General features: G+C 42.1%; 1 pseudogene; it reads left to right on the top strand.

The window, feature by feature from the left end:
* Positions 1–3288: 3288 nt before the first annotated feature.
* Positions 3289–4026, top strand: LOC123332463 (annotated as a pseudogene).
* Positions 4027–12392: the final 8366 nt, after the last annotated feature.

Here is a 12392-nt window from a genome sequence, read left to right as displayed (position 1 = left end):
GTTATCCACCATCTTCCAGTAAAGGGATTCAGAGAGTACCTGGAAGTGTTGTATTACAAAGCCCCTTCTGTTGCCCTGACTAATCACCACAGGGGATGTTTCAGGCCAAGTCTAGGGTTTCACTTCAGTTGTGATCCCCAGACTGAAAAGCTGCACTCTCATATTAATCGGCATAAAAATTGGTGCCTTGAATCTTCCCCTTAGAGTAGAGCACTCAAGTTTGGAATCCAAAGCCTGACTGGGATTGTAGACCATGTTCTTCATAACTTCTACCAACTTAATTTAGACCATTTCCACCTGGAAAAGGTCTCTTTCAGGTCCTCTCTGCTCACTGTCTCACTAGGGTTGCATGTCCATGAGGGTAGAGCAGATTTCTTTGGAAGTTAAGAAAACTTACAATGATACTACTCTCTTTCCTTCAAAACCAAAGTATGATTTTTCAAGTTTTTGCCATTTGTACTTCCCACATGTGAGCTTGGATTTGTCCACTTCTTGCTATCTGCACTTCTCACCTCGTTAAAACCGCACGACTGCTCCTGATGTCCTAGTGACCTGCTGATGGTCTCCCTGCTGGAGTCCACTCCTGACACAGAGACAGAGAGCTGCATTAAAATGCTGAGTCATCCTGTGATCCCACCCCACCCCCTGGCCTCCTTGTAACCATTCCTGGGCTTCAGGGTGCAGTAAATACCATTAACATTTCTTCCCTGGCCTGTAGAGGCCTCTGCCATCTGATTGGACCTTCCTGCATCTCCTCCCCATCTTCTCCACCCTCCCTTAACTCACTAGGCCACAGTCTGCTGTTCTTTAGTTCTGGTTTTACCAAGTGTCTCCTCAGCTCAGAAATGCAGCCCTCACTCTTTTCTCTGCCTCAGCTGCTCTCCTGACACCCTTCACTCATTCCAGTCTTTTGGGTTTCAGCCTAAGTCTTCCTTCTAGAGACTCTTCCTCAGCCTCTTTTATTTGTTATCTCAGCCATTTACCTTTTTTCCTATATAAAATGTACTCCCTCAGTGGGGAGAGTGGAAAAGCAATGAAAAGTAAACAAATAAGTGCTATTCACTCTCCATTAATGATATTGATCTGTGGTTAGTTGAGCACATGCCTTCTCCATCAGAGCATAAGTCCAACAGCAGAGACCTGTCCATCCCTTTCAGCACTGTATCCCCAGTTATAAGCACATACCTGCATGTAAATAGGGCTTCCCTGGTGGCTCAGCTGGTAAAGAGTCCAGCTGCAATGTGGAGACCTGGGTTCAATCCCTGGGTTGGGAAGTTCCCCTGAGGAAGGGAACAGCTACCCACTCCAGTATTGTGGCCTGGAGAATTCCATAGACTGTATAGTCCATGGGGTCACAAAGAGTTGGACACAACTGAGCAACTTTCACTTTTACACATAAATATCTGCTGAGTGAATTAATATAAGAATTCTGTGGATCTTCCTATATATTCACATGTATATATATATATATATGAATATGAATTGTATACTTAATTATTTTTGTCAGTTCCATTAGTTTTTAAGTTGTTTTTAGTTTTCTACACAGACAATCATATTGTCAGGAGTAGGGAAGATAAATGTTTCACAGCTTATCCAATAACTATACCAATTATTTTCCTTTCCCATGTTATCATATGGACTGAAACATCTGAGCAGATGTCTTCAGCTCCGTCATGGGAAGTAGAGTACATGAGCAGGGAGAGCTCCAGAGCCCCAGTCTTGCTTCAAAACTAAAAGCTAAGCTTTTGTTGATTTTCTAATCGCTTTGCAAAAGAGTTAGGGGAAAACGGTTGAACTCTCAAAACTAAATGTGAAAATCACTGGGCTAGAATTTCTGAAACAATATGAACAGTGGTATCCCAGTCATCCTTGTTTTTTTTAGAAATGATCATTTATTGACTATTTAATATGAGTCAGGTACAAACTCTAGGCATTGTATATCAATATTTCCCTTTAACAACAGCTTTTAAAAGACTAAGTGAAATGTCCATAGATGCAGAGAAAGTAAGTATTACAGTCAGGATTCAAATTCAAATCTTTGTAATTCTAGCCGTTTCTCATAATTACGAAGTTAAATAAGGCCTTATATAAGGAGATTTTGAAATACTTTCTCCCCGTTAGTAATTTGAGAAATTGTACTTTCTAAAACACGGCCACGACAGTACCTCTCACCCCACATAAGCCCCTGTGTCGTGACTGTGACAGTCACACCAGCGAGAGGCAGAGCCTACGTCCCCTCATCGCGAGCCAGGGTGACCTCTGCCCACACCCAGAAGTGACACGCTATAACTCCTAGGACCAAGTCACAGAAGAGAACACTGCTTCCTGTTCCTCTGGAGGCTTGCCTCAGTTTCTAGACACCATGACGTGAGGAAGGCCAAGAAGCCTTGGAGGGGATCCAAAGGCCCTAGTCCACAGCCCGGGCTGAATTCCTGGCTGGCAGGCAGAACTAGCTTGCCAGCCATGCAAGTGTGTCATCTTGAAAGTAGATCCTCTAACCCACCGTTTGCATACTCCATTGAGTTGCCCCAGCAAACACTGCATGGAGCAGGGGTGAGCTGGCTTCACTGAGTTCTGCCTACGTTGCAGATACACAAGCAAAACAAATAATGGTTGTTGTTTCAAGCCGCTAAGCTTTGGGGTGGTTTGTTAAAAGGTAATAGATAACTAAAACAGAAGACATTCTATACACCAGAAAAGGTGAAAAAATTCTACTAACACTAAGGTTTTTGAATATACAGATTATATGTATTAGTTTCAAGAATAAAAAAACATCGACAAAGCAAAAAGACAACCTACTGAATGGGAGAAAATATTTGCAAATGATATGACTGATAAGGGGTTAATATCCAACATATATAAACAGCTCGTATAACTCAACATAAAAAAGAAAATCTCAGGTGAAAAATGAGCAGAACTGAATAGACATTTTCCAAAGAGGAAATTCAGGTGGCCAACAGGCACATGAAAAGATGCTCACCTTCGACAATCATCTAGGAAATGCAAATCAAAACCTCAATGAGATACCACCTCACACCTGTCAGAATGGTTATCATCCAAAAGAACACAAATAACAAATGTTGGCAAGGACGTGGGAAAAGGGAACCTTGTTACACTGTTGGCAGGAATGTACTGTGGTGCAGCCACTGTGGAAAACAGTAAGGACATTACTAAAATAATAAAAATAGAATTACCGTATGATCCAGCAATTCCACTCCTGGTGTATATAAAAAAAAAACCAAAACACTAATTCAAAAAGACAAATGCACTGCAATGTTCATAGCAGCATTATTTATAACTGCCAAGACATGGAAACAACCTAAGTGTATGTCAATAGATGAAGGACAAAGAAGATGTGGCACAGGCGAGGTGCTGAGTCTCAGCATCCCCTACCCACTGTGGTGCTGGGCACTGGCCTGCCTTGCCTGTCTCCAGAGGTCCAGGATAAATATAGCAGTGATGCTGATGCTGGCAAACAAACTGAAGCGCGAGGACAGTCTTAAAGGTCCTGGGTGTCACCCACAGCCTCTGACTCCACTCAGGGGGTTTCTGTGACAGACAGGCTGTTTGTTAAAGATGTTGCAGAACTTGAGGCTAATTTACCTTATAGGTGTAAAGTGCATTTTTCCGACCCAAGCGAGCTTCATTGCTTTCAGCTGTCACCCTAGATAAGGGTTACTAACAGGTTGGAAAATTTCAGTTTGAAGCTGACGTTTTCGATGCATACAACACGGTGCCTCCCAAAGTGAACTGCTTGACCCAGGTCTGGCACCCCAAGTCCACAGGAAAAGGAGAGATACGTCTCAGGGCACCGACTGGGCCCCCACAAGGACGCTGAAGGATGTTGTTTGGGGACGAAACTCTTTATTTACTGATCCTTTGAATTTTGGTGATCCACTGGATATAGAAGCTGCAGAACATCGTGTAGGGGACAAGGAGGTCTTCTGGAATAAAGGGGAAGACTACATTAAGCGTTACACCAGAGGATACAGGGAGAGGACTGCAGGGCCCTGGACTGTGCCTTAGAAGTTGGTCTCCAACTGAAACCAGAAGGGAGCCTCCTTCCAAGTACTCAGCTCCCCCCAGTCCCACTAGGCCACCCAAGTCCTGTGATCCCATGCCGAGGAAGAGCCTCTTCCAGGCCACCCATTGCAGACAGAGAGCCCCACATAAATATAGCCTGAAAATATATTTGGGGTTCTAAAAGAGTTATCTGCTTACCTTAAGATGCTTATTTTTTGAAACTATACCACATGGACTGTTGATGAGATTCTTGAGAAGTTGTAACGAACTCAGCATTGAGGCTTGAGCTTGCTTTTCCCCCTCTCAGAGTTAGTCCTTGCACGGGTGTTGCTAAGGGTGTGTTCAGCGCAGTCACAGATTGGCGCTCAGAACCCTGCTACAGACTGTGATTGGAGGCGAATTCTCGTAGCTGCTCCATGAATGTCACCCCTACTTAAATGCAGTGAAGCTTCCCAGAGTACAGAGCCATTCAGTGTAGAGCTCTTACTGCAATGTGTATTTTCCTGAATTTGGAAGAAATAATCCATGTCCCAGGGCTTCTCTTATGGCTCCGAGGGTGAAGAGTCCGCCTGCCATGCGGGACACCCGGGTTTGATGCTTAGGTTCAGAAGATCCCTTGGAGGAGGGCATGGTGACCCCCTCCAGTATTCTTGCCTGGAGACTCCCCATGGACAGAGGAGCCTGGCGGGCTACATTCATGGGGTCTCAAAGAGTCAGACACGACTGAGCGACTGACCACAGCACGGCAATCCATGTCCCCAAAGTTCCCGGTGCTGGAGAAGAGACTACGGCAGGCCCTGGGCACCACTCACTGGGACGGACGGTGATGGGAGGCCGGGAGCCAGCAGAGAGGTCTGGCAGTGGCTGTGGGTGGCCTGGCATGTAACATGGTCTCCCCGCAGTTCACATCAGGGGATGCACTACTCCTCCTCTGATAGCCCTGTGAGTCCTACAAGATCTCCCCTCCACCTGGCAGGACTCACGTGTCTGATGTATTTTTGGGGGCTGGATTCTGATTCCCTGAACCTCAGCCTCAACCTCCTCACAATGCGTGGTTTCCAGGTGATGCATGGTGCTTGACAGTAAAAGATTTTTGTCTCTTAAAAAAGGAAGAAGAGGAAGTTTATATATACAATAAAATGCTACTTGATCATAAAACAGAAGGAAATTTTGCCATTTTCAGCAATATGGATGGACTTGGAGGGCATTATGCTAAGTGAAATAAGTCAGAGAAAGACTGACTGTATGCGATCACTTATATGTGGAATCTAAAGTAGAACAAGCTAATGCCTATAATGAGAAAGAAGCAGACTTACAGATACAGAGAACAAACTAGTGGTTACCAGTTTAGAGAGAAAAGTTGGGAGGGGGGTGAAGAGGTACAAACTGTTAGGGATAAAATAGACTATAAAGACATATTGGACAGCATGTGGAACACAGGTAATGTTTTACAACTAAAAAGGGAGTATAAGCTTTAAGACTGTGAATCAGTGTAGTGTAGACCTGTGACTTACATAGTACTGTGCATCAACTAGACTTCAATATAAAATATTAATCTCATCCCCACAAAGAAAAAAATACAGTGATTTTATGCTACCTTTCACTAAGCTATTACTGTTGTGGTTTACAACGTCAATCCTCTCCTTAAAGAATTATATTTTTACTTTTTCAGAATGCTTCAAAACCATGCTTTTATTGTTCAGTTTTAGCTCTTTTAAGCTATGTCTTTACTATTCTTGAATTCTTAATTTTGACCCATCCTCAAAGTTCTGTAAACATTGATGATTGGCATTTAGCTTTAGGAAGAAGAGCTTGATTTGTGTTCCTCTCTAGAATGCATGACTTTCTGTTTTTTAAAAGCTTCAATTCATGCGAAAAGCTTGCTTTGTCTTTTATATTCAAGAATTTTGCCTGAGTACACCTAGGCATGTGTTTCATTTGTTTTTAGTGAGCCTTTTTAAAAGATTATTTATTATTTTGTTTGCCCTGGGTCTTTGTTGCTGCATGCGGGCTTTGTCCAGCTGTGGTGAGTGGGGGCTACTCTTCGTTGGGGTCGCGGGCTTTTCAAGCAGTGGCTTCTCTTGCTGCCTAGCTCTGGCGGAGCACGGGCTCTAGGCGTGCAGGCTTCCGTAGCTGCGGCACACGGGTACAGTCACTGCAGTTCCTGGGCTCCAGAACGTGACCTCAGAAGTTGTGGCGCATGGGCTTAGTTATTCCCCAGCACGTGGAATCTTCCTGGAGCAGGGATGGAACCTGTGTCTCCTGAGTTGGCAGATGAGTTCTTATCCACTGGGCCACCAAGGAAGTCTTCAGTTCAGTTCAGTTCAGTTCAGTCTCTCAGTCGTGTCCGACTCTTTGCAACCCCATGAATTGCCGCACGCCAGGCCTCCCTGTCCATCACCAACTCCCACAGTTCACTAATGGATCTTTGTAAAGCTTCAAATATTTAACTCAAAAATGTCTTCTGTCATTTAATTGTTAATTGTGTTCTTCTGGTTTCATTTCCTGCTCTGGAATTCCTATTTTGCATAATTACATCTGTTGGATTCCTTATTTCTTATCTTTTTTCTCATTATTTTCAATTATTGGTTGTTTTCCTGTGAGTCTTGAGAGAGCTCTCAAGTTTTTTTTTTTCAACTTCATTAATTGATTTTTTTTCCCCCAGTATGATTTAGGGCATTCATTCCTTCAGCAGAGGGTGAACATACCAAAGACATTTCTAATTTTCACTCAATCTTTCCAGACCTCAATTATTTCCTTACTCATGATAATCAATCCCCATTTTGGAGATGAACTATCTTCTTGGGTCCTATTGCAAACAATATTTTAAATCTTTTAAAATGTTTGCTGTTTGCTTGTGACACATTTTGGTGCAATTTAGTAGGAAAAGATAAGCAGCGCCGGGAATGTGAACTGACAGGAGAAATATTCGGCAGTACTGTGTACTGTGACTCTTAGTACTGATGTATCTATTTTAGATTCCAGGGTTAATTATGGAGTGTTATCAATTTTGGCTCTAGTTTCTAACATCTTCATGGAGAATATGAGGCATAAATATTATGCAAAAATAGCAATGAGAAAAGCGGAGGCAGACTCAAAGTGCTCTCATAAGGATGGGACATCCTTGCAATGCAACACCATGTAGCCGTTATGATGATACATTTGTTGACATGGAAAGATGTTTGCCATATACAGTTAGTGCTAAAAGCACATTTTTGAAAACATATGCAGCCTGATCCTATTTTTTGTGAGAAAAGTAGCATACATATTAGTCATAGTCACAGGCTGGAGAACTGTAATCTTTCTGTTCAAAATGGGGCTTCCCTGATAGCTCAATTGGTAAAGAATCCGTATGCAATGCAGGAAACCCCGGTTCAGCTCCTGGTTCTGGAAGAGTCCCTGGAGAAGGGATTCTTGGGCCTCCCTTGAGGCTCAACTGGTAAAGAATCCTGCAATGCAGGAAACCTGAGTAAAGAATCCGCCTGCAATGCGGGAGACCTGGGTTCGATCCCTGGGTTGGGAAGGTCCCCTGGAGGAGGGAACAGCTACCCACTCCAGTATTCTGGCCTGGAGAATTCCATGGACTGTATAGTCCATGGGGTCTCAAAGAGTTGGACAGGACTGAGCAACTTTCACTTTCACTTTGTTCAAGGCAGTTCAATTTGCTAAATCTATACAAACTTGCAGTCAGTAGAGGGCGCAAGAAGTGAGGTGAAAAAGCTGATGTATGAGTAGGATGAAATTTTTCATAACAAAGATTATTCTGATTTTCTCTCCATTTGTTTATCAAAGAAAATTTCAAAAGGATCACAGAAGCATAATTGCAGCTTGACTATCATTCTGCAGAATGTTTGGTGTTAGCTAGAGAGTCAAAGCATATACTTTCAGTGGGTAAAGGGAACAGAAAATAATAGAGTGCCTATTTTGTGCCAGGCACTAACATATACATAATACACTGTAGTATGCTACATAGAACATATTTTGATATTGCATCAGACACTGCAAGCAGATTGACACAGTCTTGATTAAACTATAAATCTTGGAGATACTGACAAAATCTCACAGCTACAGATCACTTTGTAGTTATTAAATGCTTTCAGATTTACTATTTCTTTTCATACAACATTCTGTAGAACAGACTCTTCTTTTAAAGATGAAGGTGGGGTGGTTTCTGGAGGTGTGTCAAGATTAGAGATTCTCTCAGCAAGGTTTTTATTTCTGGGTATGCTGATTTCCTCATGCTGTCTCTCAAATAATCAAGAAATCTTCAGACATAAACAACACCTTGGCTTCATGAAAGAAGCTCATGACACTAGCAATAAATAATACCAACATACATCAAAGGATTTATATTCTCCATTTTTTTTTTATAGGATTTGACATGATACCTCACATCTCTGACTCTTGGATTAATTAATATAGATTTGGTGGTTTCCAAAAGTCAGTGTTGTGAGAAGGCTCAAGAGAGGACCCCAGGGACAACTAGAAAGAAAGAGGGGCCCTCAGCCTTATAGCTACAAGGAACTGAATTCTGCTGACAGCCCCACAAGCTTGGAAGAGGATCCTGAGATCCAGAAAGGAATACACCCCACTGATACCCTGATGGCAGCCTTGTGAGAACCTGAGCAGGAAACTCAGGATGGTCTACAATAAATAATCAAACTGATCACATGGACCACAGCCTTGTCTGATTCAGTGAAACTATGAGCCATACCATGTAGGGCCACTCAAGACAGATGGATCATGGTGCAGAGTTCTGATAAAATGTGGAGAAGGGAATAGTAAACCACGTCATCATTCATGCCTTGAGAACCCCATGAAAAGGCAAAAAGGTATGACACTGAAAGATGAACTCTCCAGGATGGTAGGTGCCCAATGTGCTACTGGAGAAGAGGGGAGAAATAGCTCCAGAAAGAATGAAGAAGCTGAGCCAAAGTGAAAACAACACACAGTTATGGATGAGACTGGTGGTAAAACAAATCCGATGCTATAGAGAAGAATATTGCATAGGAACCTGGAATGTTAAGTTCATGAATCAACATAAATTGGAAGTGGTCAAACAGGAGATAGCAATGGCACCCCACTCCAGTACTCATGCCTGGAAAATCCCATGGACAGAGGAGCCTGGTGGGCTGCAGTCCATGGGGTCACGAAGAGTCGGGCACGACTGAGAGACTTCACTTTCACTTTTGACTTTCCTGCATTGGAGAAGGAAATGGCAACCCACTCCAGTGTTGCCTGGAGAATCCCAGGGATGGGGAAGCCTGGTGGGCTGCCGTCTATGGGGTCACACAGAGTTGGACACGACTGAAGTGACTTAGCAGCAAACAGGAGATGGCAAGACTGAACATTGACATTTTTGGAAACAGTGAACTAAAAGAGACTGAAATGGGTGAATTTAACTCAGATGACCATTATATCTACTACTGTGGGCAAGAATCGCTTAGAAGAAATGGAGTAGCCGTCAGTCAACAAAGAATCCGAAATGCAGTGCTTGGATTCAATCTCAAAATCAACAGAATTATCTATGTTCATTTTCTGGGCTAACTATTCAATATCATTAATCCAAGTCTATGCCCCAACCACTAATGCCAAAGAAGCTGAATTTGAATGGTTCTATGAAGACCTACAAGACCTCCTAGAACTAACATCAAAAAAAAAAAAAAAAAGATGTCCTTTTCATCATAGTGGATTGGAAAGCAAAAGTAGAAAGTCAAGAGATACCTAGAGTAATAGGCAAGTTTGGCCGTTGTGGACAAAATGAAGCAGGGCAAAGGCCAACAGAGTTTTGCCAAAAGAGCACACTGGTCACAGAAAAATCCCTCTTCCACAAATAAAAGAAATGACTCTACACATGTACATTACCAGACCGTCAATACTGAAATCAGACTAATTATATTCTTTGAAGTCAAAGATTGAGAAGCTCTATACAGACAGCTAAAACAAGACCGGGAGCTGACTGTGGCTCAGCTCATGAACTCCTTATTGCAAAATTCAGACTTATACTGAGGAAAGTAGAGAAAACCACTAGACCATTCAGGTAACTTATGATTATACAGTGGAAGTGACAAACAAATTGAAGGGATTCGATCTGATAGACAGAGTACCTGAAGAACTATGGATGGCGATTTGGGACATTGTACAAGATGTGGTGATCAAGACTATCCCTAAGAAAAGGAAATTCAAAAGGGAAAAATGGTTGTCTGAGGACGCCTTAGAAAGAGCTGAGAAAAGAAGAGAAGTGAAAGGCAAAGAAGAAAAAGACAGATATATCCATCTGGATGCAGAGTTCCAAAGAACAGCCAGGAGCAATAAGAAAGCCTTCCTCAGTGATCAATGCAAAGAAGTAGAGAAAACAATAGAATGGGAAAGACTAGAGATCTCTTCAAGAAAATTAGAGATACCAAGGGACATTTAATACAAAGATGAACACAATAAAGGAGAGAAATGGTGTGGACCTAAAAGAAGCAGAAGATATTCAGAAAGGTGGCAAGAATACATAGAAGAAATATACAAAAGAGATCTTAATGTCCCAGATAATCACGATGGTGTGATCACTCACCAAGGGCCAGATATCCTGGATTGTGAAGTCAAGTGGGCCTTAGGAAGCATCATTACAAACAAAGCTAGTGGAGGTGATTGAATTCCAGCTGAGGTATTTCAAATCCTATAAGACCATGCTCTTAATGTGCTTCACTCAATATGCCAGCAAATTTGGAAAACTCAGCAGTGGACACAGGACTGGAAAAGGTTTGTTTTAATTCCAATGCCAAAGACAGGCAATGCCAAAGAATGTTCAAACTGCTGCACAATTGCCCTTATTTCACATGCTAGCAAGGTCATGATCAAAATCCTCCAACTAGGCTTCAACAGAACATGAACCGAGAACTTCCAGATGTGTAAGCAGGATTTAGAAAAGGCAGAGAAACCAGAGATCAAATTGCCAACAACTGTAGAATCATAGAAAAATTAAAAGAATTCCAGAAAAACACCTACTTCTGCTTCACTGACTAAGCCTTTGACTGGGTAGATCACAACAAATTGTGGAAAATTCTTAAAGAGATGCGAATACCAGACCACCTTACATGCCTCCCGAGAAATCTGTATGCAGGTCAAAAAACAACAGAACGGGACATGGAGCAACAGACTGGTGCCAAATTGGGAAAGGAGTACATCAAAGCTGTTTATTATCACCTTGCTTATTTAACTTATATGCAGAGTACATCATGCAAAATGCCAGGCTGGATGAAGCAAAAGCTGGAATCAATATTGCCAGGTGAAATATCAATAACCTTAGATATGCAGATAACACCAACTTTATGGCAGAAAGTAAAGAGGAAATAAAGAGCCTCTTGATGAAAGTAAAAGAGGAGAGTGAAAAAGCTGGCTTAAAATTCAACGTTCAAGAAATGAAGATCATGGCATCCAGTCCCATCACTTCATGGCAAATAGATGGGGAAACAATGGAAACAGTGACAGACTTTCTTTTCTTGGGCTCCAAAATCACTGCAGATGGTGACTGCAGCCACAAAATTAAAAGTCACTTGCTCCTTAGGAAAAAGCTATGTCAAACCTAGATGGCATATTAAAAGCAGAGATATTACTTGGCTGACAAGGATCAGTCTAGCCAAAGCCATGATTTTTCCAGTAGTCATGTACGGATGAGAGTTGGTCCATAAAGAAAGCCGAGTGGTGTAAAATTAATGCTTTTAAACTGTGGTATTGGAGAAGGCTCTTGAGAGTCCCTTGGACTGCAAGGAGATCAAACCAGTCAATCTTAAAGGAACTCAGTTCTGAATATTCATTGGAAGGACTGGTGCTGAAACTGAAATCCGATACTTTGGCCACCTGATGGGAAGAACTGACTCACTGAAAAAGACCCTGATGCTGGGTAAGGTTGAAGGCAAGAGAAGGGGTTGACAGAGGATGAGATGGTTGGATGGCATTAGTGACTCTATGGACATGAGTTTGAGCAAGCTCCAGGAGTTGGTGATGAACCAAGAAGTCTGGCGTGCTGCAGTCCATGGGGTCACAAAGAGTAGGACACGACTGAGCGACTGAACTGACCTGAGCTGATTTGGAGAGATGCACTGAAAAAAAATATGAAAAATAAAAGCAGTGTGGAGAGGATATGTCCTGTTTGTTGTTTTTCCTCTAAAGTGGTCTCTCTTTTTAAAAATAATCATGATTGTGGATGGTGGTAATCTTGTTCTTTTAAGTACTTATTTAGCAAAAGAAAGCAAGCTCATAGATACAGAGGACAGATTTGTGTTTGGATCTGGTGTCATAGGTGAATTGGAACTTTTTTGTTCATTTTGATTTAAATAAGTCAAATTGTTCTTTGAAAAAAAAAAAAATTATACCATTTA

Source organism: Bubalus bubalis, chromosome 3 (genome assembly GCF_019923935.1).
Source record: "Bubalus bubalis isolate 160015118507 breed Murrah chromosome 3, NDDB_SH_1, whole genome shotgun sequence".
Lineage (NCBI taxonomy): Eukaryota > Metazoa > Chordata > Mammalia > Artiodactyla > Bovidae > Bubalus > Bubalus bubalis.
Note: the sequence above shows the minus strand (reverse complement) of the source record. Positions and strands in the feature narration are given on the sequence as shown.